General features: G+C 43.5%; 1 protein-coding gene and 1 pseudogene across 3 annotated transcripts in view; both read left to right on the top strand.

The window, feature by feature from the left end:
• LOC138566853 (leucine-rich repeat and fibronectin type III domain-containing protein 1-like protein) overlaps window positions 1-22,633 on the top strand; it is a 3,353,432-nt gene that overhangs the window by 726,306 nt on the left and 2,604,493 nt on the right. The gene's annotated exons all lie outside the window — the stretch shown is intronic.
• On the top strand, window positions 5,313-6,061 carry LOC138565946 (26S proteasome non-ATPase regulatory subunit 10 pseudogene; annotated as a pseudogene).

The following is a 22,633-nucleotide window of genomic DNA, read 5'->3' on the forward strand; positions in this document are numbered from 1 at the left end:
TCTCAAGCTTACTCATTGGCAATCTCCTGTACTTCTTCCTCCATCTAGACAATGGCCTCAACTTTGCTAACCACATGCTCTGCACTCTACTCAGATCCTCCCCACTCCTACCTATCGATTGCATGCTAGTTTGCCCTCTGTGCACAACCTCTCCCTTTTCAAGCTCATTCTCCAAACGTATAAAGCTATCAATGGTCTTGCTTCTTAGTACCTGTCTGATTTTATCTCTGTTCACGCACCATCTCGTTCCCATCTCGTTCCCTCCACTCCTCCTCTGCATTCAACATCACTGACTCATGCTATTCCTATGCCTCCTTTAGCTTCCACTCTTTCTTCTTACTCACCCCACTGGATTGGAACCCAATACCCATAACAATAAAAGCCAGCCCAACTGGGGGTCTCTTCAAAGCTTGGCTTAAACTTCACTTACTTACAAAAAAAGGGAGCACCCCTGCCCTCTACCCCATCCTCTCTACCTGAGGCTGCCACTCCCTCCAGGGATGTTTACTAATTTATTTTGTATATTTACATAGTAGTCCTCATTATTTTAAAGCGCTTGCCCCCCTAGGTTGTTATCTTTGTACGTCATCTATTTCTTTTTTATCTGTTATGTCCTTGGTATATGACACACGTTTTATTTTACACCCTCATCACTTGTTCTCATCTTATTTCTTCTATACAGGCACCCTTTGAGGGTAGGCCTTTGTCGTCTGTAAATGTGTGTTTGCAAGACATTTCTGACTGAAATTGCATCCCTGTTCTTCAAATAAATATAAATACAAAAAAGGTGTGTGTTTAGTTAGTGGGTGACAGTTGGATGGCCTTTTTTGGAAACATCCCTTCAACATTATCCTCTGCTATTGAGTTCTGACTTAACCTTGCAATGTCCATCCTTAATGCCAGTAATACGGAGATCCTTCTATTGGGAGCCATGCTCCTGCTTTCCCTCTCTCACTCTGGCTGTCCTCCTTGCTTGGGCTCGCTTTCTTTGCCTTCCTGAGAGGCAAGAAAACTTGGTGTCATCTTCAACTCCACTCTCTCATTCTCTCCTCACATCACAGAGCTTGCCAAGAAGGCCCACTACCAGCTGCACCTCGTCAGAGGTATTCTTCCTTTTCTCACTTTCCCCCAGAAGCTCAGTGTCTACAGAGCTCTGGTTCTCTCTAGGCTGGAAAACTGCAACAGTCACTTTCTCAATCTGCCTTCCTCTACTCTCTGCCCTCTGTGACTAATCCAGAACAGGACTGCAAGACTTGTCCTTGGCCTCAAGCCCAGGGACTGTATCTCTCCACTGGTTCCCGGTGGCATCAAGGATCAGGTTCAAGACCATCTGCATCATCCACAAGGCTTTCTGGGGCCGGGGACCGCACTACATCCAACTCTTTCTACCAAAATACCTTCCTTCTCTGCCCTTCATTTCAGCTACCTCAAACTCTCTGAGGGTCAGATGTTTCTCCAGGCAGTGAGTGTGGAGTAGATCTGGAAGCACCCATGGCCTTTATTGTTATTGTCTGCTTTCTCTCTCTCTGTCCCCTGCTGACCTGCCTCTCTCCTGGGCCGACTGGTTGCTTGGCTACCCTAAGAGTCTACTGGGTAACAGGATCCTCCATGATCATTCTCCACTGCATCCTGGCCGATCGTGCACTTAGGGGCTGTAACTTCTACCCACAGTCCCCTGCCTCCTTGCACTTCCCCAGAGCCACGCTGCCCGGGCTGCACTCACTCAGAGCATTGCTGCCCTGACTGCACTTCCCCCCTTCCCTCTCTCTGGCACACCCCCTCCTCCCTTCCCCCCGCACTTTACATCGCAGCACTTGCACGATCTGAGTGACACAAGCCTAGTAAGATTGTTTTTCTTATCTTCCCCCTGCCTTCCTTCCGTTGTCTTGTCGCGTCTAGAAACACTTGTGTACAGGCGTGTTATAAATGACATATCATATCATAATGTACATCTCAGGCCCTGCTCATGTCACATGATAAAGGCATGCAGCCATGTCTTGCATTTCATAAAAAACGTTCCTATTTTCCTTTATTCATCAGAAACGGACTCTGACAATGAATGACTGACTCATATGTCTGCCACATTCCCTGGGAAGTATTCGCTTTGAGTCATCCTCTTCCAAAATGGAATATTTTGCTGCCTTGTTTCACCGAATTGAATTCCTTGTTTTTATCTGAACTGACCACACGCCATTTAATATCTCTCGCTCTGGGTGTAACCTATAAACCTTTGGACCAGGTTAAGGGTTTATTTTTAACTACAATAACACGTCTTTATCTGTGGTTGTTCGCTTCTCAATCCGTTTAGCTAGCTGTGCAGTTATTCCCAACGGGACAATACAATATAGGCATTACTAAAGACAATAACCCAATTCCTGTGTATTTTCTAACTTTACAAGAAAACAATAACTTTGTTTTATCACATGCCACAAAGTGCTTTCATATAAAATGCACTTATCTGTGTTTTTAAACATTGCTCGTTTTGGTTTTTTTTAAACTATATAGTATCGTGTGCTTACTGTATGAAATGTTCCTTTGTTCGCATGTTTGCCTATTCTATACACGAAATGTCTACTGTTAACATTTGACAGTATATTAATGCATGCGCTGGGTACATTTGCATTTTAAGTAGGGCCAGTGAGGGAGCTGCCTACCTCTGGCCCTCAGGGACAAAATACTGGAAAGGGTAGTCCAAGTGCAGGGCTTTTCTTTAGCTCTTTAGCTGAGCTGCAACTATAGCAGGGAAGGAGTCTGGGGTGAGTCTGGGGTCCTGGTTCTGGCAGAAGGCTTCTGGAAGGCACTGAGAAACTCACTGCTTCACAATGAAAAGTTGGCATGAACTGGATCTGCAATAGCAATAGCTATAGCTATAACCATTGGACTACCTTTACCCATTAGATCATTACATGTCTAACCATGGAAACAGTATCACTCAGCATTATGGCCTGCCCAACATCAGAAACAATATCTTCTCTCTTCTCAGTGCTAGGCTAAAAGGTAAATGAGACACACCCATGCCCACATAGAGCCCAACACAACGATCACTCTATTGATTAATATCGGATATAGTGTTGCTTAAGACATTCATAGCACAGACCAATGCAGTGAGGGCAAAATGCAGGTGGACATAGGAGCACTAGTCAGGATACGTATGGCACAAAGATCAAGCCCATGGGGAACAGGGTGAGTTCCTGTGAAGACTGCATAGCCAAAATAACAAAGCTGTGGTCCAAGGTCGCCAACCTGCAGAAAATAGCTGAGCACGCAAAAGACCACCGCCACAGGAGCATTTTATAAAGACCATGACGGCAGTAAAATTATGACTTTTTGCTAGAACTACTGTCACTCCCACCCACGCTAAAATTGGACAGTTAGAGAGCATACTGAACGGGTTAAAGAAAGCGCAATAGTGAACCCCCAGAAGAAAGAGGGATTATTTTCTAGTTATCGATATTCGCACTACTCATCAATAGTCTCCAAACCGCAAAAAGTGGGGAGGCCACAATATATATGCAGGGATTGCTGAAAAAAGAAACCGCTACACCCAATGCACCCAGTCCTTCTCACTCTCGATATAACATATAATAATAATAATTTAGCATTTATATAGCGCTACGAACCCTCAGGTTCTGAGACTATACCCGCGATGTGTGGTGCTCATTTATCGATCTTGGAAGGATGAAAGGCTGAGTTTGGCCCTTCCAGGATTCGAACCAGTGCCAGCAGGCTCTGCACAGATATCAAAGCAAGCGTTCACTGTGCTATCGGGCTGGCTCATTATGAGCTCATTAGCCAAGACAAATATAGATTTCCTACAGGGATAAAATATGCCCTAAAGAGAACCCAAGAGGACCTCCAAGGATTCATCAGCCCCTACAAGAGGCCATATGGACACCACTCCTGCTTGAGATCATACCAGTGAGAGGAGGTCACCGTTTGACCCCAATGAGAACTGAGATGTCAATGAGCACACTGGACAGTTTAATCACTGACCTGGTTGTTTCTTTCAAGCAGAGAATTAGGTTTGTTATTAATGCTGAGTTTATTTGTTAGCTTATGAAAGTGTTCGTTGTTTGATAACCGAATGTTCGGTTAGTCAACATTATCAATATATTGGTGTGTATTACATATTTTTGTCTTTTTGTCGCACCTGCATGCTCTATTTGTAATCACTGTCCTTTGTGTTTTCAGGATTGCCGGCTGGGATTGTCAATAAATAAATAAATGAATAAATAAATACATAGGGTGACCTGCACATTTCTGCAATTAGTGCAAATGAAAAAACCACATCTACTGCACTTTTTTCATTTGCGCTGAATTGGGCCCTTTATATGTATTGACATCAAACTTTGCAGTCCTTGGGCTTCAGATCACAACAAACAATGTGAACAAATGTATAGGTAGTCATATGGTGGCTTAGAGGAATCGTGTATGCCAAACCTAGAACCTTGATTCGCCACTGGCATCCGGGTTCACCTCCGCTGTAACTTCCCAAAGTGAAGTGTGGGCTCCTGTTCTGGTTTATACTTGTAGGGAGCTGGTAGACCTTCAAGCGCTGTTGGGTGGCACTGGGGTATTGTCCAGCATATCACTCAGTTCTCAGATCCTTTCAAGACCTTAACTAAGCTCCCTTGCACAATGTAATGGTGTCACCTTAGGGCTAATTCTTTCTCGATTATTTGCACATGGTAAACCTGTGCATGCCTCTGTAACAATACTATCTGTAATGTACTGAAGCATGCTTAATGCTCATTGCATTCTAGGTCTGTGTGTTGCAAGGCTGCCAAAAACAAGGAATTCTATTGCTAAATGTACACTCTGGGTAGTGTGCTGCTTTTTAATGCCTTCAAACTCTCAGGCCATGTCGCATGCATAATCTATGTTAGTTCCATGTGGAAGAATCTTCAGGCCTTATTGAATTATGTGTCTAGCCAGGGTCTTGGATACCCTTCCCTTGCCTCCACCCTGTCTTTACCCTCTCCCTGACCCTTCCCCATTTCCCAATTTCCCAATATCAGCTGCCTTCTCTTTTCTGCAACCTCCCCTTTCTACCCACCATTGGTACCATGTCGCCAGTCGAATCCTGGCGCAATGCAGCCCAGTGTAGAGGTGATTTGCTAATCCTCATTCAGTTGCTATCTAAATGTGCTGTACTACAGTTGTGTAACTTAAACCATCTAATGCATGCTGTTCCATCATGTGGCCCTCCAGATGCTTTGAACTGCGCGTTTTCTTTACTATATTAACTGTTGTCTACATACATACCTATGCTCCCCTACTGCTCTGTTTTGTTTATATTCAGATAAAAGTCAATGGAGGGGACCGTGGCTGATGTCTTGGTGTGTGACCTGGTTTATAAGGGTCAGTTTGATGAGCTGAAGGCCAGGGTTCTGGCAGACAACTCACTGGCCACAAAAACTGACCCGGATCAAAGAACCGCATTGCATTGGGCGTGTTCAGCTGGGCATGCAAACATTGCTGATTTCTTATTGGGATTGGGCGTGCCTGTCAGCAATAAAGATGATGCTAGTTGGACTCGTCTACATATTGCTGCCTCTGCCGGCCGTGGCAACATTGTAAAAGCCCTGATTGCAAAGGGTGCCCAGGTGAAGGCGGTCAATCAAAATGGCTGTTCTCCACTACATTATGCTGCACCCAAAAATAGGCACGAGATTGCTGCCATGCTTCAATTGAGCGGAGCCAATCCCGATGCAACAGATAGCTTACATTCAACGCCACTACACCGAGCATCCGCTAAGGGCAATCTTAAGATGATCCGAATCCTACTCCAGCACCGTGTATCGACCAATATACAGGCCAGAGAGGGAAATACGCCTCTAGACTTGCCCTGTGACGAAAAGCGAATAAATGAGGCACAGCTGCTGGTGGAGCCGGGCATAAGCATCTACATTGAAAATAAAGAACACAAGACACCCTTGCAGGTGGCAAAGGGTGGCTCGGGTGCTGTTCTACGGAGATTGGTAGAAAGCTAGACACTCTACTTCTGAGTCATGTTTCTTAAACCACAGCCTATATTTTTGGAGAAAATAGCACTTAACTATGTTTGGAAATCACATTCTATCAGAGAGTGCTTTCGTGACTTTGTATTAACTTCCCTATTGTAGTCACCTGTACTTAAGTGGTTGTTTCTAAGTGGGCAGAACATATGTAAGGTTTACCATAGGCTTTTCACAATAAGGAATGCTTTATGGCCGGTCTGCTGCAGAGCAGAACTACATTGACCATACTTCTTGCTGAAGAAATGTGATTTTCAGTTTGTCAAATAAATGTTTGTAATCCTTCTGTTCTGAGGAAACCCAGCCCCTAGTTTTCATTAATAAAAATCATAAAACTGCACACAAAAAAAGAAAAACAAGTTATAGGAATGTGTTAATAAAAAAAGTTTTCCAGTCGCCTAATTGGGGAGTTGAAAACGAAAGCCGACTCGCGCAGTTAGAAACTGTGATCTCAGTCAAGGCCCCAGCAGTGGTTTTGTCTCCAGCAAGACTGTGTGAATGGGTGTCGATGTTACAGGTCTAGGTTCTTGCGGAAGCTCGGGTTTTCAGAATAACAACTGCAAGCGGCATTTTCTCTCTATTGAGCAGTGGTAGGAGTTTTATTGAATTGAGTGGAAGAAAAGCAGTGCTTTGCAGAGCTGCACCGAGCGCCCCTGACCTTTGGCAGTCTCAGCTGTAGCCAGATATTAGTTTTTGTACATGGACTGTAAGTACGAAAACCCAAGATGTGTTTTTCTAGTTTCTCTCCTTATTTAATTGTGCCGTTGGCCCCGTCCATGTCAAGGGGCTCGGTGTAGGAATATCTGTGCGAGGAAACTGCAATAAAACCCGCATTCCTCTCCGCATCCGTTGAGGGACTGGACAAGGTTCCAACCTGTAATGGGATTTATAAACGATGCTGCGACCAAATCGGTCACCTCTGCAGTTCTCAGCCATGCATTTATAGAATACCCCATTTCTTCTCAGCAGGGCATACTGAGTCTTATCAAATCCAAGATCCCAAAAGCAGGGGCCTTGGGGGAAACAGGTCACAGCTAAAAGTAGTCGAAGTGAGGTAAAACAAATGGCAAATTGGATTCCTCACTTTTCTTGTTTACTGTTAAAAGTTCTGTTATTATTTACAACTGTTTTCACAGTAGGTTCCGATTGTTTTGCCGACTGACAAGGCTGAGAGGAGAGAACCCAACTCACAATGATAACCAGCCAGACGTACAACCGCGTACTACTAGTTCTCACTCTATTGAATAGTGCGTTGGGACCATACCAGTGGTGAAAGGTGCTATACAAGTGCCCATTAACATAACATAACAAATTGCAGGCCTGAAGATGATAAGCACATGTTGGAACTCAATACGAGTTTGATTATTAGTCAAAAAGTGTCAGTATAGTGGTGGTAACTTCATTACCGCCCCTTTACCACAACAACAAATGCCAAGTTTGGCAGGAATGTAGACACGATCCCACCAGCTCCTGTTTGCATGTATCTCCTCCAATGTTCCAGCAAACACAGGAGGAATTACCACAGGGGGAACTACCACACATGGGGCCTCATTAGGACCCTGGCGGAGAGGGTGTTACGCCAGCGTAGTGCATGGCGTACCTCTCCGCCATACTACGAGTTCCCGTAGCGCCATGGAGGTTTTCTCCGCCTGGTTTTACCAGCCGGAGAAAACCATGGCGCTACGGGACCTCGTTGTTAATTACGCCACCGTATTTTACGGTGGCGTAATTAACTCCTTCCCCACTCCCATTATACCCTATGGGGCGAAAATGGGAATGGGGAAGGGCAGAATGGGGATTGGGGATTTACCGCTCCGCCGAGGTCGGAATGGGGCGGTAAATCCGCCAACCCCCATGGCGCTATCGGCGGCTTTCCGCCATGCTTCGCGGTGCATTTAGCACCGCGAAGTCCGCCTGGGTCGTAATGAGGCCCATGGTAATTTTCCCAAGTGCCCCATAGAGTTATTTGGCCCCCAGGAATGCGATTAACTCTACAATTAGCCCACCTGAAATCTGGTCATCAAATCCTCATGACCAGATTGCAGTAATGGTAAAGAAGGTTTGATACCGGATTTTCCAAAGGACATACTGAACAATTCATCATAAGGCCCATTGCGCCAATATGTTTTTTGTTCTTAATATGAAAAGGTTTTGCAAGGCCAGCAGCATGTCACAACCTGGCTCTGTGCTGGCATGTGACAGCCAGGCCACTTTGATGACATAATTTGATGCACTTAGCGGCAGTCTGGTATACACCATGCCCTTGTCTGGTCTTTTCTTTTAGGTGGCAGTGTACGCGCGGCAGTTTAATGGAACAGCAAGGTCCACTGCCAAGATATTATTGTATTTGTGTCTTTAACGTTATAAATGAGCAGCAAAATGGTAAATGCATCTGAAAACTGTGCTCACTATCGAAATTACATGCCACTGTGTGCGTTTGCTTCTGCTGAATACCCATGTGCAAATTGCAATACCGCACACCCTTCACACTGTAAATCAGGGTCACAGAGTTTTTTACAATTTGGCTCAAAGCAGAAACCACTTTTTTGCTCATCATGTCGTGCTGTTTAATCAGGCAGTGTCTTCACCTTGTTTTTTATTTTCCTAAAATAAGGAGCCCGTTTGCACGACTAAGAAGCACCAGTGTTGCTAATTTCTATTTGCTGTGACAAATTGCAGGATTCAGCCACTTCTCCCCATGTGTGACCCTTCTCATTTGAGGGTAGGGAGGGGATCCCGCTCCGCAATACCCTTCCTAGGGCCAGAGACAAGCAGGACATCACTGGGAGAGACCACCGTCTGGGGATCAGGTTTCCTGTTCTAATGATAAACTCTCTGAGACGCATAATAACATCCCACCTACAACTACCTCTCATGAAAGAAAATGTGAAGAATAAACTAGTATGTGTGACTGTCAGTAAAATCCTTTAATTGTGTCAATAAAGAAGAACCTATATTCTGCGGAGATGAAGAAACATATGGGCAACATCTAGAGTATGATGCAGAATAAAGGAAGGACTTTGATGCTGTGCTGGGAAAATCCCAACACTTCCTAATAAGAATGGGAGACAGACACATCGAAAGAGAGAAATCCTGTTTTCTTTCCAAACAACTCACTGAGGAGCACTGCTGAAACTCTGGACGCTCGGCATCCAATGCAGAAAGGAAGCCTGAGTGAAATTCCAGACAAGCAGCATCAGAGAGGAGAGACGCAGAGAAGCGAAACGAAAGTGATGCATTCTGATCCTGAGAGAAGCGTAAGTGATGGCGTGACCAAAAAGAAGCTGTGGTGGACTGCAGCATCCATCAACAACGCTGATACCACTTCTAGGAAGGAAGTACAAAGTGGAACGATTGAAAGAGGAACTGATAAGCCGAAAGGGGGATATTTGAAGAACCGAGAAGGCCATCTGACAACTGAGACCCAGGAGGGCGACCCAGAATCATTATAGGAATGCTCATACTCGTCCCAGTGAACCTAAAGTAACGAGAGTAAATGAAGATAGTGAGAAATGTGAATGGAACACATACTCTTCCCAGTGAAGAGGAAGTAACAAGAGTATATGGAAAGAGTGAGAATCGTTACTGGAGTGCTCGTACTGGTCCCAGTAAAGAAGAAATAACAAGAGTAAAAGAAAAGAGTCAGCATCATTATTGGAACGCTCATATTCATCCCAGTCACAATGTAATGTTCGGAGTGAAATACGCATGAGAGAACGCATATGGTGATGTGCAGTCTAGTCCCAAACAATATAAAAAGTGGATATTAAATAAGGGGAAAAGCTTAAATGGGAAAACAGAGAACAGACTTGATTGATCTTTTGAGCGGAGAAGGACAAAGATAAATAAATCAAAATAAGAAAAACATATGAAGAAAAGAAAGAGTGGTCAAGGAGAAAAGAAGATGTAATTTGGAGGAACCCAATATCAGAACATTGTCATTTAATCAAAGAAGTTGCTGAGAAGTATTTACAATTATCCTATTGAACTGATACCGGTGAAGAACCAGCTCACAGGATGAGGGAGTCATTCTTCTGTAGTTTTTGTCGTGGTTATGATAGTGTTAGGGGGAGAATAGGGTAGTTTGGACAGTGGGCACATTTTCCTTTTGGACTCAGGGCTAACTGACAAGCACCTTATGATATGATATGAAATGATATGATATGAAATGATATGATATGATAATGGCATTTATAACGCGCCTATACACAAGTGTTTCAAGGCGCGGCGAGGCAACGGGGGAATAAAGGGGGGACATACAACGATCCTACTAGCCCAGGTGTCATTCATATCGTGCAAGTGCATGGGAAGGGGGGAAAAGGAAAAGTGTGAGGGGAAGGGAGAGGGAAAAGTGCAGTACATGGGAAAGTGGAATAAATAAGATAAATAAACGGCCAGCTGGTGGCAAGTGCAAGGAAGTGCAGGCATAAGTGCTGGTAGGGGGACTGAAGAGGTACAGAAAAACAGTCCTCCGGTGCAGGGGTTGCCAGGGGGGCAGTGCAGGTGGGCAATTGATGGGGCCTGGGCCAGAGATCAGAAAAGGTGGCCAAGTAACCAGTGCAGTTTCAGTCAGGAGTTCAGCAGGGGAGAGGGGGAGAGAAAGCAGAAGCCAAGAGGATGCTTTTGAGGTGCTTCCGGAACCTGAGATGGTTCTCCTGGAGTTTCAGGGAGGCAGGAAGGCTGTTCCAGAGAGAGGCCCCTGCCGAAGAGAGTGTTCTCTTAGTTCTGTTATGTAGGTAATACCCGTAGTATAGGGAAAGTTACCAGTTTTCACTATTCTTTTAATAGAGAGCAATAGTGAAATGGTAGATCAGAGTCTCTGCCCTTCCAAACCACCCAATAGCCCTCTTTTAAACCAGTGGCCATCCTCTTTGGAGTTCATTTTCTTGAATTCATCGAACAAGACCTGTTGCAGATGTTCTCCATACATCCTTGCCAGCAAGGCCAATGATAAGAAACTGCATATTTATGTTAACTTTTTATGAAGCCAAATGTAGTTCCTCAACTCTTCCACCCGAGAGAGCAATTTCACGCGTAGGCATACAATCGAAACTGATGGCAGCAAAAGGTTAGCCCGTCAGTACTCAGATCCAATGTGCCTGTCTTTTGCCTACTCGTGTAACGCCACAGGCAAGACAAAACACGCAGAGGGCTGCACACATTACATGACTTCATGTTCCTGTCTGGCCGGCTCTGCGCCTTCCTAAAGGCACTTGTCCACCATTGGCCCATGACATTTGTGCTGACGTCAATGAAGCCTGAACTTTAATTTTCAGAAACAAGAACTAAAACTTCTTTCCAGGATGTGACGTTTTCATTATTTTTTTCGTCTTTTGTCATTGTGTAAACTAAATTTGTGCAATGCCAATATTCTAGCAATGAAATAAAATTTGCAAGCATAATATATATATATCGTATGAGCTCCGTGCCATCACACAAAGGTATTCCTCCCGCCAAAGCCTGTTCATTCATAATGCAAAATGCACAGTCAGAATCCTACCTTTACAAACGCAGCAGATAATTGCAAACCAGCCTTGTGTTACATTAGAGGAAAGGGGCTGGGATCCAGCCTTAGGAAGGACAACGAGCAAAGTAATAGGGGAATGAAGTGAGCAGGGGAAGAAGGAATGTACGGCCATGGCTGAGGCTTGAGGAGAAGAGTGCCTGATAGAGATTGTTTTTTAAGACAACATGGAAACTGGGGTTAAACGAGGCTCCTCCATTTGCCACAACAGGCCAAATATGCCACACACTGTTCCATCGGCACTGTGTGGGTGGTTTCTACTGTTTCCGTGAAGGTAGGCACTTGCATTTCTTTCTCTGCATTTTGCGTTATGAATGTGAGATGTGTGCAGAGGATTGATGGACTCTGGTGAAGAGTATAGTGGCGGAGGTGCCACAGAGAACATACCAACGTGTGTGTGTGGGGGGGGGGGTTGTGTGTGTGTATATACATATAGTCCTGGTGGGAAACAGGCTCAAGCAAGATGGACACACAACTGACTCTACCTAAAACATACTGGCCTTTAGACGGTTCGCACATGCCATGACTGACGCCACCCCATTCCTTCAGGCCTTTCTGAGAGCAGCCAAGAAGTGTTTATTTTGCTTGCCTGCTTGCAGGGCTTCATTTAAATCTTTCAGGTTAGAACGCAGGGGGTAACTTCTAAAGTGTAAGGCTCCTTGTGAAGGAATCGCAAATCGAAACACAGACAGGAACATATAACGCGTTCCAGAGGTGAATTCCGAAGCTGTTCTGCTATTTCAAGAGATTCTTTCTTCCTATGTCTGTTGAAGCGATCGAAAGATCGTGAAAGCTTGCAAATAAAGGACTTTCTTAGCCTAACTAAGATAGCATGCTGTTGTCTGGATGAACAATTTCATATTACTCTCGGCTAATAGGGTACAAACACACTGATCCTACAATACGGAAGATACCACAATGTATGGCATCAAACTGAAGGTGAAAAACGTTTTGAAAAAGCAAGCACAGCTCGACAGCAACCTATAGTTTCTAAGCCAATGTGAAACAAGAATAAGTCAATTGAACCAAGACACACATGCCACATTGCTGGAAGTTCACCTCTGGTACAGAGCCACATGAGCACAGCATTGTGGGTATGCACAGTAGCCCGAATTCATGCCCATTGGTCCAGAAAATTGGCTTTTCCGTGCATGGCAGTGCTATTTTATACAAAGCTTGAACAGTCCAAGCCGGACAATTTTAATTTGCTGCAGCCAACTGTATGATTTCACCTTTACCAGGGACGAACAATACATGATAGCCTGACAGCTTTGTGGTTGGAGCATTTGGGCATGTTTAGCAAACACCAGTAAAGTTAATGAAACCAATGTAAAACAGAGAATCTGATGCAGAGAGGCTTCTACCTACAAATCAAGATTCTCACAACAGATATTTATCAGGATATCAGAAAGATTGTGGACCAGCCTTATTGGTGTCTGTTGCAACCACAGAACGATGACACAAGATGAGATCAACATGTTTTGAGACACAGAAGGGCCACACACACACAAATATATATGGAAATAACTCCATGCAAGCCTCTACAAAAAGACTCAAATCAAATAATCTCCTCTACAAGAAGAAAAAACTTGAAAGCCAGAGAGCGAGAGACACCAAGGAAGCTCACAGCTACATGAGAGCAGTGCAAAGCAACACTATCAGGGCTCTAACAAGGCTGCAGTCTAATTTTCTCAAATTATACCCCAACAAAGGCAGAAATGTCAGCACTTTCAAGAGAGCTCACTTTCTGCCCTACTAAACCTATTGATAAAATAGAACTGTGCAGCGATCGCAAAGACTTCTTCAGATGCAGCTGACTGATGGAAAACGTTTATGACAAACAGTTATCAAATGGGATACAAACAGAAAAAAAGAAGCAGAACTCCCAACTGGACCCCTGAACCCGGACACAACCAAAAACGAGATAAATGCATTGAAGGTTTCAGACATCGAGAACAATCTGCTATACTGGACACATGCATTAACGAATCTTACAATCTGGCACCCATAGACAGCAAGGCTATATAGATGAAAACCAGTGACTATGTGCAGGAAAGGTTATTTTAAAAAGCTCCAGGAAGATTCAACCAAATGATATAAATGAAAAATCAACACTATTTTAAAGCTACACTGACATTCCCTACATCAATGCCATTGAGGTGTGCAAGAAAACGATCTGCAATCGCAGCCTGTTTGCTTAGCCAAGTGCATATAATTCATCTTAACCCTAAACTATTTCACATTTGGTAGCAACACTTTTCTCTAAAAGATGGGGATGACCATGGGAACATGGACGTGTCTGCAGTATGCCAGTCTATTCATGGCACAACTCAAGCACTATTTCCTTGCCACCTGTGACTGCATACCACTAAGATATCGTCACTACACTGATGATACCCTTCGTATTTGGACAGCGGGGGAATAGGACCTAACAAGCATCCACAGAAGATTCAATGAATTCCATGGAACAACCAACCTCATACTCTCCTACTCACCTAGAAAAATACATTTCTCCAACACTATTTTAACAATAAAAGACGGCCTGTCTATAGTCTGCAGTCATCACAAACCAACAGAGAGGGCTAGCTTTTTTTTGTTTAGAGTGAAACGTTCCACAAAGTGCACACAAGGCCTGGCACTCTATTCAGCCCGTCATTAAGTACAACTGCAGAATTGTGGACAGGCAGGTCCATAGGGCAACAAGGATCCCCTACAACAACTACCTTAAATACAGATCAAAAGAGGCACAAAATGGAGTGACACTTATCACATACAGTACAGAGTTTAAATCCCTATGCAATATTGCTCAGGAACAGCAACCCAGGTCCTTCATTTCCCTTTGACAGTTCAACCCAGCCAGAAGTGCCCCTTAGCAGCAAAAAGCAGCTGAGGGAGCACCCCTGGGACGGTGTTCCTCATCCATGTTTGGTGAGGGATCAGGTGGGTCAGCGCCCACTGGCCCATTATTGACGAGCCGCCCTTATGATGGTGAATCTCAAGCGCTGGAAGAAAATCAAGCATGTACTCCCTTCTTGCACGTAATCATTTTCTTGAGCTTCTGACTCTCCATTTGGAAAGAAAGCAATGACGAGAGGAAGGGGTAAGGCATTGATAGAATAGACTTCCTTCTGCTGCTACCCGCACTCTTACTTGTAACTGAACGCCATTTACAGATGGACTGTGGTTGGAAGGAGAGTGATTGTCCTATGTTGTAGTCATTTTAGACAGTCATTCAAAGTGACAAGTGACACATGGATCTTCAGTCTTTGTTCAATGACAAGGGTCACCATGTGTCAATGAGATGGTCACTTTCGGTTTTTGAGAATTACATTAGCACAGGTATTATTATGATGACATATCAAGCAATTAATCAGCATGCAGTCCAGCATGTTCTATCAAATCCAAGCTGCCTGTCTTGCACCAGTCGAGGACTCATACCAGCAATAGCTTAGTTGATGAAAAAAGTTTGTAAGAAGTGGGCAATTATGAACAGGACCGGACCTTATCAGCAGCCAATTCAGACATAAAAGATTGGCTACAAGAAGCAAGATAAGAGGGATCAGACACATTGTTTAGTCTGTGGTTTTAATTAGCAAAAATCCATGCATCTCGCACAGGGACCTGTGTTGTCTTGCAATAACCTGGTGCTGACCATGAAAGCTTATCAGATCACTTGTCTCTCTAGAAATTAATTTGCTAAAGGATAATCTCCAAAGTCTATTAAAGTGGATGTCGTTTCCAAGGAAGGTGTTATCTACTTAAATGTACAAGAATGCAAAACATCCAAAGGATCCGGGAGCCACCAATGCTTTCTATCTGACATATGTGCGACCTGAGGCCCGCGGGCATGTGGCGTGATACATAAGAATTTTAATAAAATAAATGAATAAATATGTGGCTGAAAGTTCTGTGTTTCTAACGCACAGTTGCTGGCATGGGCTAGGCCAATTGATTCTGTGGCAAGAGACTATGCATGTTACTTCTGGGCATCAAAAGACATGTAAATTGAGCCTATGTTTCCTTGAAGTACTCTGCAAAATGTCCATGTGTAATTATTGTGATTGTGCTCAGTTTTCCCTTGTCTGACTCGATGCGTTAACCAGACTTCTTAGAGATGTCTCCAAAAAGGTCAGTAGGGTTTTCCCCTCTGGCTGCCTCCCATCCAAAATTAGATCAACACAAATTGGATTCCTAGAAAAGCGAACACCCAAACATACTGTGAGGTACACACCACAGATCTACGGTAAAGAAGTCACTGCAAGTCTCCTCCTCTCCCTTTCTCCCTTTCCTATCTCCTCCCCTCCTCCCCTTACTTTTTTCTATGCTCTTACTCTATTGGAATTGTCCCTGGACCTAGTATGATAGCAACCTCATCTGTCTCCTCCCCCTCCCTTTACTTGCCCCCCCCCCCACCTCCAGCACTATCTGAAATGTCGTCAGGCCTAGTACGATAGTCGCTTGTTGGGTTAATCCTCTCCCTTTCTGCACTCCTCTCCCTCACCTTTTGTTTTCTCCAGCTCTACCAGAAATGTTGTCATCCCTAGGACGGTAGTCGTCTGTCTGTTTCCATTTCGCTCCCACTCTTCCCCTCCCTTCCTTATGTATGTCTTAGCTCTTGCACTATCTGAAATGTCGCCTGGTCATTGTATTTTCCCTTGTTCCCTCCCTTGCCTCGAAGCGCTTTGAAACACATTGTGTATATGTGTTATATAAATAAACTATCATATCATAACATATCATATGACCTACGACGTGCTGTCATGGAATTATTCCCAAAAGGGATTAGAGGGCCCAATGTAGTTAGCAGGTTCACACTCTGTGTAGCAGAGCACATTTCATCACTATGCTACTGCCCCCTGACCTTTCTGCGCTTTGCCAAAGGCTGCATCTATTTTTCTGGGATTATTGTGACATTCAACAATATCACCTGACCTTCCAAGTGTCTCTCTATTTCTTCAAAAGAATGATTCATAATATCACATTTTGGCCACACTTTGGCAGGATGTAGAGCAATATCCACATGTTTGTTCTTTGCACTGTTGTGTTGTGGATCTTGTACATAAACATAGAACACCTCTGTGATAGAATAACACCAGTGAGGGTCTGATGTCCTCTGCTTATGGGACATTTCATGTGTTAATTAAAGGGGGTTAATCTGAAGAAAAATGTGTGTTGCTAATTAGACAATGTTTACTTTTCCACATATGTTCTGTTGCAAAAAAGACATTTTAGTGTTTATGCCATAGCTGATGTCATGTTTCAGGAGTATATAACATAATCACTGTCATTCATGTACTGGCCACATGTTTACTTCTTGGTGGTTTGATATGGTATGCCAGAGGTTTGGGGGTTACTACAAGCTTACTCGTTCATCCATCACTCTTTCTGGTTGGGTGATCGGAGTGGTGGACCTTATATATTACCCCTATGGATCTTATTTGATTGGCCCTCGAATGTCAGGTGGCTGGCCTGCTCCTTCTCCAGAAAATGATCTATTACATTGTTGCAGGGTCACAGGATTACCATTGGCCCTTGCCCCCTGCCATCCACCCTTGGATTTCTGTCCCCTGATTGGCTGGAACTGGTCTCCCCAGGCCTGGGACCCAGTTCTGTTCTCAGCACCCTGTGCACTTCTTCAAGGTGATGAGAATGACTATGTGTTCCCAATGTGTCTGTTAGCAACACCTCTTTTGCCCGTGAGAGTGCTCTCAACATTGCAACATTGTTAACAATTCCATGTGTCACTCCATGTCTGTGTTGCTGAGAACTGTTTGTCTTCCAACCGCGGGTGATTAACAATTTTCTAGCTCTGCCACACCACATGGAATAAGTGCTCTTCTGGTCTGCAATTTATGAGGATTTATTCAGTCGTTCTGCAGATGGCCCATTGACTTTTTAGATCTGGAATGTGTTGCTTGCCTCCGACCTAGGCTGCGAGTCCTGGCCTTCCTGTTCTGTGCAGCCTGGTTCTGTTTTCCCTCATCTTTCGCCCTGCGGCTTGTGGTCTTATGTGATCCTTGTTATACTTATACTATGATTTCTACATATCTGTATCATGCTTTGTTTTCCAAATGTTAGTCGTATTTGATCCTGCTAGGATCCTTATGTGATCCTGTAGTTCCATAAGGTTAGCTGCCATAAGCATCTGCAAGCTTGTTCTGCATCTCTTTGTTGCCTTGCATTCAGTGTTTCTGCACTTAGCTAATGAGAAAAATAATAAAAGCTTTTGACAGTATGTATATGTATCTGTCCTCTATCTACAGAACTGTGTAAGCATATTCTTTGTGTATTCACCTGGGTGTTTGTGTAACTTTGTGCATGGCTGCAAGTGTACTTCATGACTAACGTGGCTACATCGTGGTGTCACTAATGACGTCAGCACAGTGGTTTCTCTGCATTAGTCAATGTCATTTATTGAGGCATTTGGGTCCATGAGCAATGTTGAAGCACCTGTATGCATAAATACATTGAATGGATACGGTTTGAATGGCTGTCGAAGAGAATATCTTTCCGCATACATGGCAGTCACTGGTCCTCCTGGGGGCTGTCCGATTAGTGAGTAACTTTTGGCATTTTTGACCCTTCGGCCCATCATGTTCATAGGGGTGAGGAGGGGCATTCTAGGGACCCTCTCTTCATTCTGCTGTGCACATATACAGAGGAAATAGGAATTGGCCACCTTTGAAACACAAAAGTGTCATGTGATTCAAATATGCACATGCAGAACTGTGTAGTAGTGGAACATGTTGTTTCCATTTTAAAAGCTCAGTTGGCTCCAAGGGGACCTCTCTATATCAAGTGGTGTGTATTTAACAGCCCTTCCTTGTTATGGTGGTAAAGTATGAATTAGACTTCTAAAACTACAGTGATTTCTATCAGCAATGGAACTGCATTTTAAAAGTGCAGCCCCAGACATGTGTATTAACTTGCATAGGCATAATATTTCTTTCTGTGGTACACCTGATAGGACTAATTAGCAGACTCACAGTTGGAGGGTGCAGGTCTGGCAGCCTAAAGATACTTACATCCAAAGGACATGCCTGTAGCAACCACACAAAGTAATGTAATGAGTAACTTTGCATTTACCTTTATTTGGAAATATGTAGATGAAAAACCAGAGATGTTTTTCAGGTTTACCTACATTGGTTCCAATAGACTTGTTGTACCTGGTACCAGTATTGCAGCCTCCCACCAATTGGAAGAATGTGTTAATAGCATGTACACTATATCATACCAAAAGATGGATATATAGGAACAAAAGAAATTAAAGTAACTGTCTGTTTGGAATATGCTGTTCAAATGTTTTGCTGGCTATCTATCTGTGTGTTAATTGGCTGTGCCGATCAGTGGACCATCTTCTGAAAACTTATCCCCTCTAGTCTTGATTGTAAGCAACTGCTCCAGAAGCTCCAAAAATCCGTTTTGCTTCTAGTGAGAATTTGACACCTCACCTACATTTGGAAGGGCTGCTATCTTGAGGTGTGCATTGTGCAGTTCAAAACAACCTGGTACATTGGTGACCGATGGGCTTAGTGGAGACATTTATATCGGAGAGTCTGTGATCGTAGCAGACAAAGAGGGAGGAAGTACAGAGTAGTGAAAAGTCAAGTGCTCCAAAGGAGAAGCATTCTACCATCTTGGAAAATACACTTTACATCACTTCCTTGTTTTGCCCAACGTGGTTTACTGTATACGTAGGACACTGGATATGATAACAGCTGCAAAGATTGCACAAAACATTGCCACATCGTTTGTGTCTTATCTCCGGGTTTCCTTCATTGCACTCTGGGCTCTTGCAGAGTCTTTGAAAATATATTATTTCCCAAAGTGGAGGGTAGCTAAAACAATACCCTGTATGCTTGCCCTGGAATGTCAGTGCAACAATATATTGCAATCCAAACTCCATTAAAAATAAAAAAAATATAATGATTCTAGCAATACAGAAAGATAACCTTAACAGCGCATTTATAATTTGAAGCTAATTCAGAAATCTGGTTTTCCCCCTTTTCTAAACATCTCCATGCACCATCTCATAAACGCAGAGCACATAACCCATTGAAAAGGACACTGCCTTTTCAATGGGTTCTGTATGCTGCTGCAGGACCATCTACCGTCACCCTCACACAACAACTTCCAGAATTCCAAAAGAACTTATTAAAAGTCACATAAAGCATCCACAATTAAAGCACCTCCTGTAACAGAATGGTGTTTCCAATACTCCTAAAGCCTCTCAGCGTTTACACTCGTCTCCCCTGAAATTCTTTCCAAAATGGTAGGACAGAAGAAGAAAGCCGAAGTGCTACTCTCCATCTTTGCACTAAACCTACCCAAGCTATTCAGCTCATTTTTATCTTCTTGGGCACTCCTTTCACCCTTTGCAGTTGCAACCATAATTCCACTTTTGAAGACCATTAATTCTCAAATTATGGATTTAGCAAAGCTTTAGAGGAATAGCAAACTTACTTTCAAATCCATGCTATTTTAATGGACACTTGCAAGCAACTAAAGTAATTCACCAACATTAATGATAATTTACATGACAAACACTATGGGCCTCATTCCGAGTAGGGCGGTAAGGGATACCGGGCACCGGTAAGGAGACCCCTAGCCTCATTGCTCGGGAGCAGACACATTAATTTCCTTTTGTACGCTCTTGTATCCCAACTGACGATCACAGAGAAGATTGGATGACTGACAGTAACCTCTGCGTCCACCTCAATAGTAAAAAAACACTGGCCCTACTCTGTGAGTCCCTACTTATCTTGCTATTACCCCTTTGCCTGGCCATCGTTAGTGGGGCTGCTTCCAACCCATGCTGCCAGTTCAAACACCCTGGAATACTTGTGGAGGCAGAGCCTCAATCACAAATGCACACCATGAAGGTGTTCCTTTTCATTAGTATCAACCACAGGTGGAAAGGCTTGAGCGCCAGAGCCTGTCGAAAATAGATTGCTTCAACAGAGTCTATAAAAGTCTTCCAAAGAAAGATATCCACATGCTGCACTTTATGGAGAATAGTGTAGCCCACTTGGTTTTTAATGCTGGGCAAACATGACAATACCACCAATGCCTTGAATATGCTTCATTGCTTTCCAGCTCAACAATAAATAGAATTCCAAATGCCTTGTACCACCCTAGAGCGTGTTGGCAGACATGCCTAAAGTATCTGAGCGACTGGTTAAATTATTAATCCGAAACTTATCAGATAGATACAGACTCAAGTAAGTAATCTACCAGAGGAAAGAACTGGGGGTAGAATGATGTCAAACAAAATCCTCGAGCTTTTGAAGAAACGTCCTCAGCGCTATTGAACAAAAATATCGAGAGAAAAAAAACGAGTGCACGTTTAATGTACGCATTTGGACCTAATCAAGTCAGAGATATATTGCAAAAACAAGTTCTGATGGATAAAATGAATGGCATCAGAAGCGAGAACACCACATTGCACCTACACGTGTTCATCCTTTTAGACTGATATTAGTGAATATAATATAATATAATTACCCTCAAACTAAATCTAGATCCTAAGTAGTTATATTTATTACTCTTCCAATGAGTTTTATTGGGCACAGAAACATAACCCTGGACTTTCTAATATTGAGAAGGAGGCAGCTTCCTTTGGTTCAGTTAGATGATGTATGCAAACATGTGTTTTGGATGAGTCACTGCTGTGTGTGTCCTAGCAGGATGGTACTATTAGCATGCAACTTAATAAGCTTAGGTGCTCCGTCATAGAAGCCAGGGAGTTAGTATATGAGTTACAAAAGAGCACAGCATTCCTTTAATCTTTTACCATTGGCAACAGTGGTGTGAACTTCCCCATAGTACCAGATCTGACTGCAGCAACAGAATCCTTGTACATATTCATGCCCAGCTGTTCCAGGAAAGCAAGATTGCCCTTACCAGGTAAATGTGTAGGCACAATAAAGCTACATATACGTACTGTTGCCAGCAACGCTAGATGTAGATTTTGCACATGTTGGATCGCTCCCACACAGCTTTCCCCAAACCCATTTTCCTCCATATCATAGACTCCCAATGTAGAATTCTTTTCAAGTAAAACACCCTTCCTTCACAAACACATCTCACAGGCCAACAACTATTCTGCTGAGCTGTTTATTATCTATAATGAACTCAAAGCTCCCCTATAGTGATCTTCATTGCCGGCTCCAATACGGTCACTCACTCACTAATGGACTGTCCACCTCCTTCAGGTAAAAGGTCAACGCTATTCATCACTCCATCTCATGTTTGACTAGATTGATGAAAATACCTCCAGGGCATCCTTCTTGAACTTCTATCCTTTGTCACACCTCAAGATTATTCGAATGACAAAAGAAAGGAAAGCCTCTTCATGCTGGCAAAATCCTCTAAAGGGAATATCTCCACTCAGGCTCCTGCCATAGCTACACTTGACATTGTATGACCTTCCACAGGCTCCCTCCCATCCCTTCAGTAAAAAAGTCCAGTGACAATCCAATTATTTCAACAAACTAGAGCTTTATCAGCCACAGCCCTTTAATAGACTAGAACATGGAATACACTGAACCTCATGCAGATCTTCGATAGCATCAGTTTAGATGCCACCCATTGAGAGGCACTGACTCTGCCTTGCTATTCATGAGGGATGAACCTCTGAAGGCACATCACATCAACTCGCCAGATATCCTTATTCCCCTAGTCTTGGTGTGAGCCTTTGTCACAGTCAACCACAGAAACTTCCTTAATCGTCTTAAGCACTCCATCAGTATTGATGGATTGGCCCTTAATTGGATTGTGTTCTTCCTCTCTCTCGTAATGTATCAAGAGTCTGTGTGGTCAGTTTTCTCTCAGAATCCTCTACACTGAGCTTTGGGTTTCATAAGACTCAATTGTATCTCCCTGGCTTGTCAATGTTTATCTGAAACCACTTGCAGGCATCATCTTTGCCGTCATTGCCCTCTTCCAGACCCAAATGGATGACAGCCAAATGGTGTTCCTACTCTGAGTATATGCTTTGAACTCTGATTGCATCTCTGGTTTCTTGCAAAACATCTAGGTCTTGATTATTGATAATGGTCTTTGTCTGAATGCCACTTAATTACTTAATTTG

This window comes from Ambystoma mexicanum, chromosome 2p (assembly GCF_040938575.1).
Source record: "Ambystoma mexicanum isolate Mex_15411 chromosome 2p, UKY_AmexF1_1, whole genome shotgun sequence".
NCBI lineage: Eukaryota > Metazoa > Chordata > Amphibia > Caudata > Ambystomatidae > Ambystoma > Ambystoma mexicanum.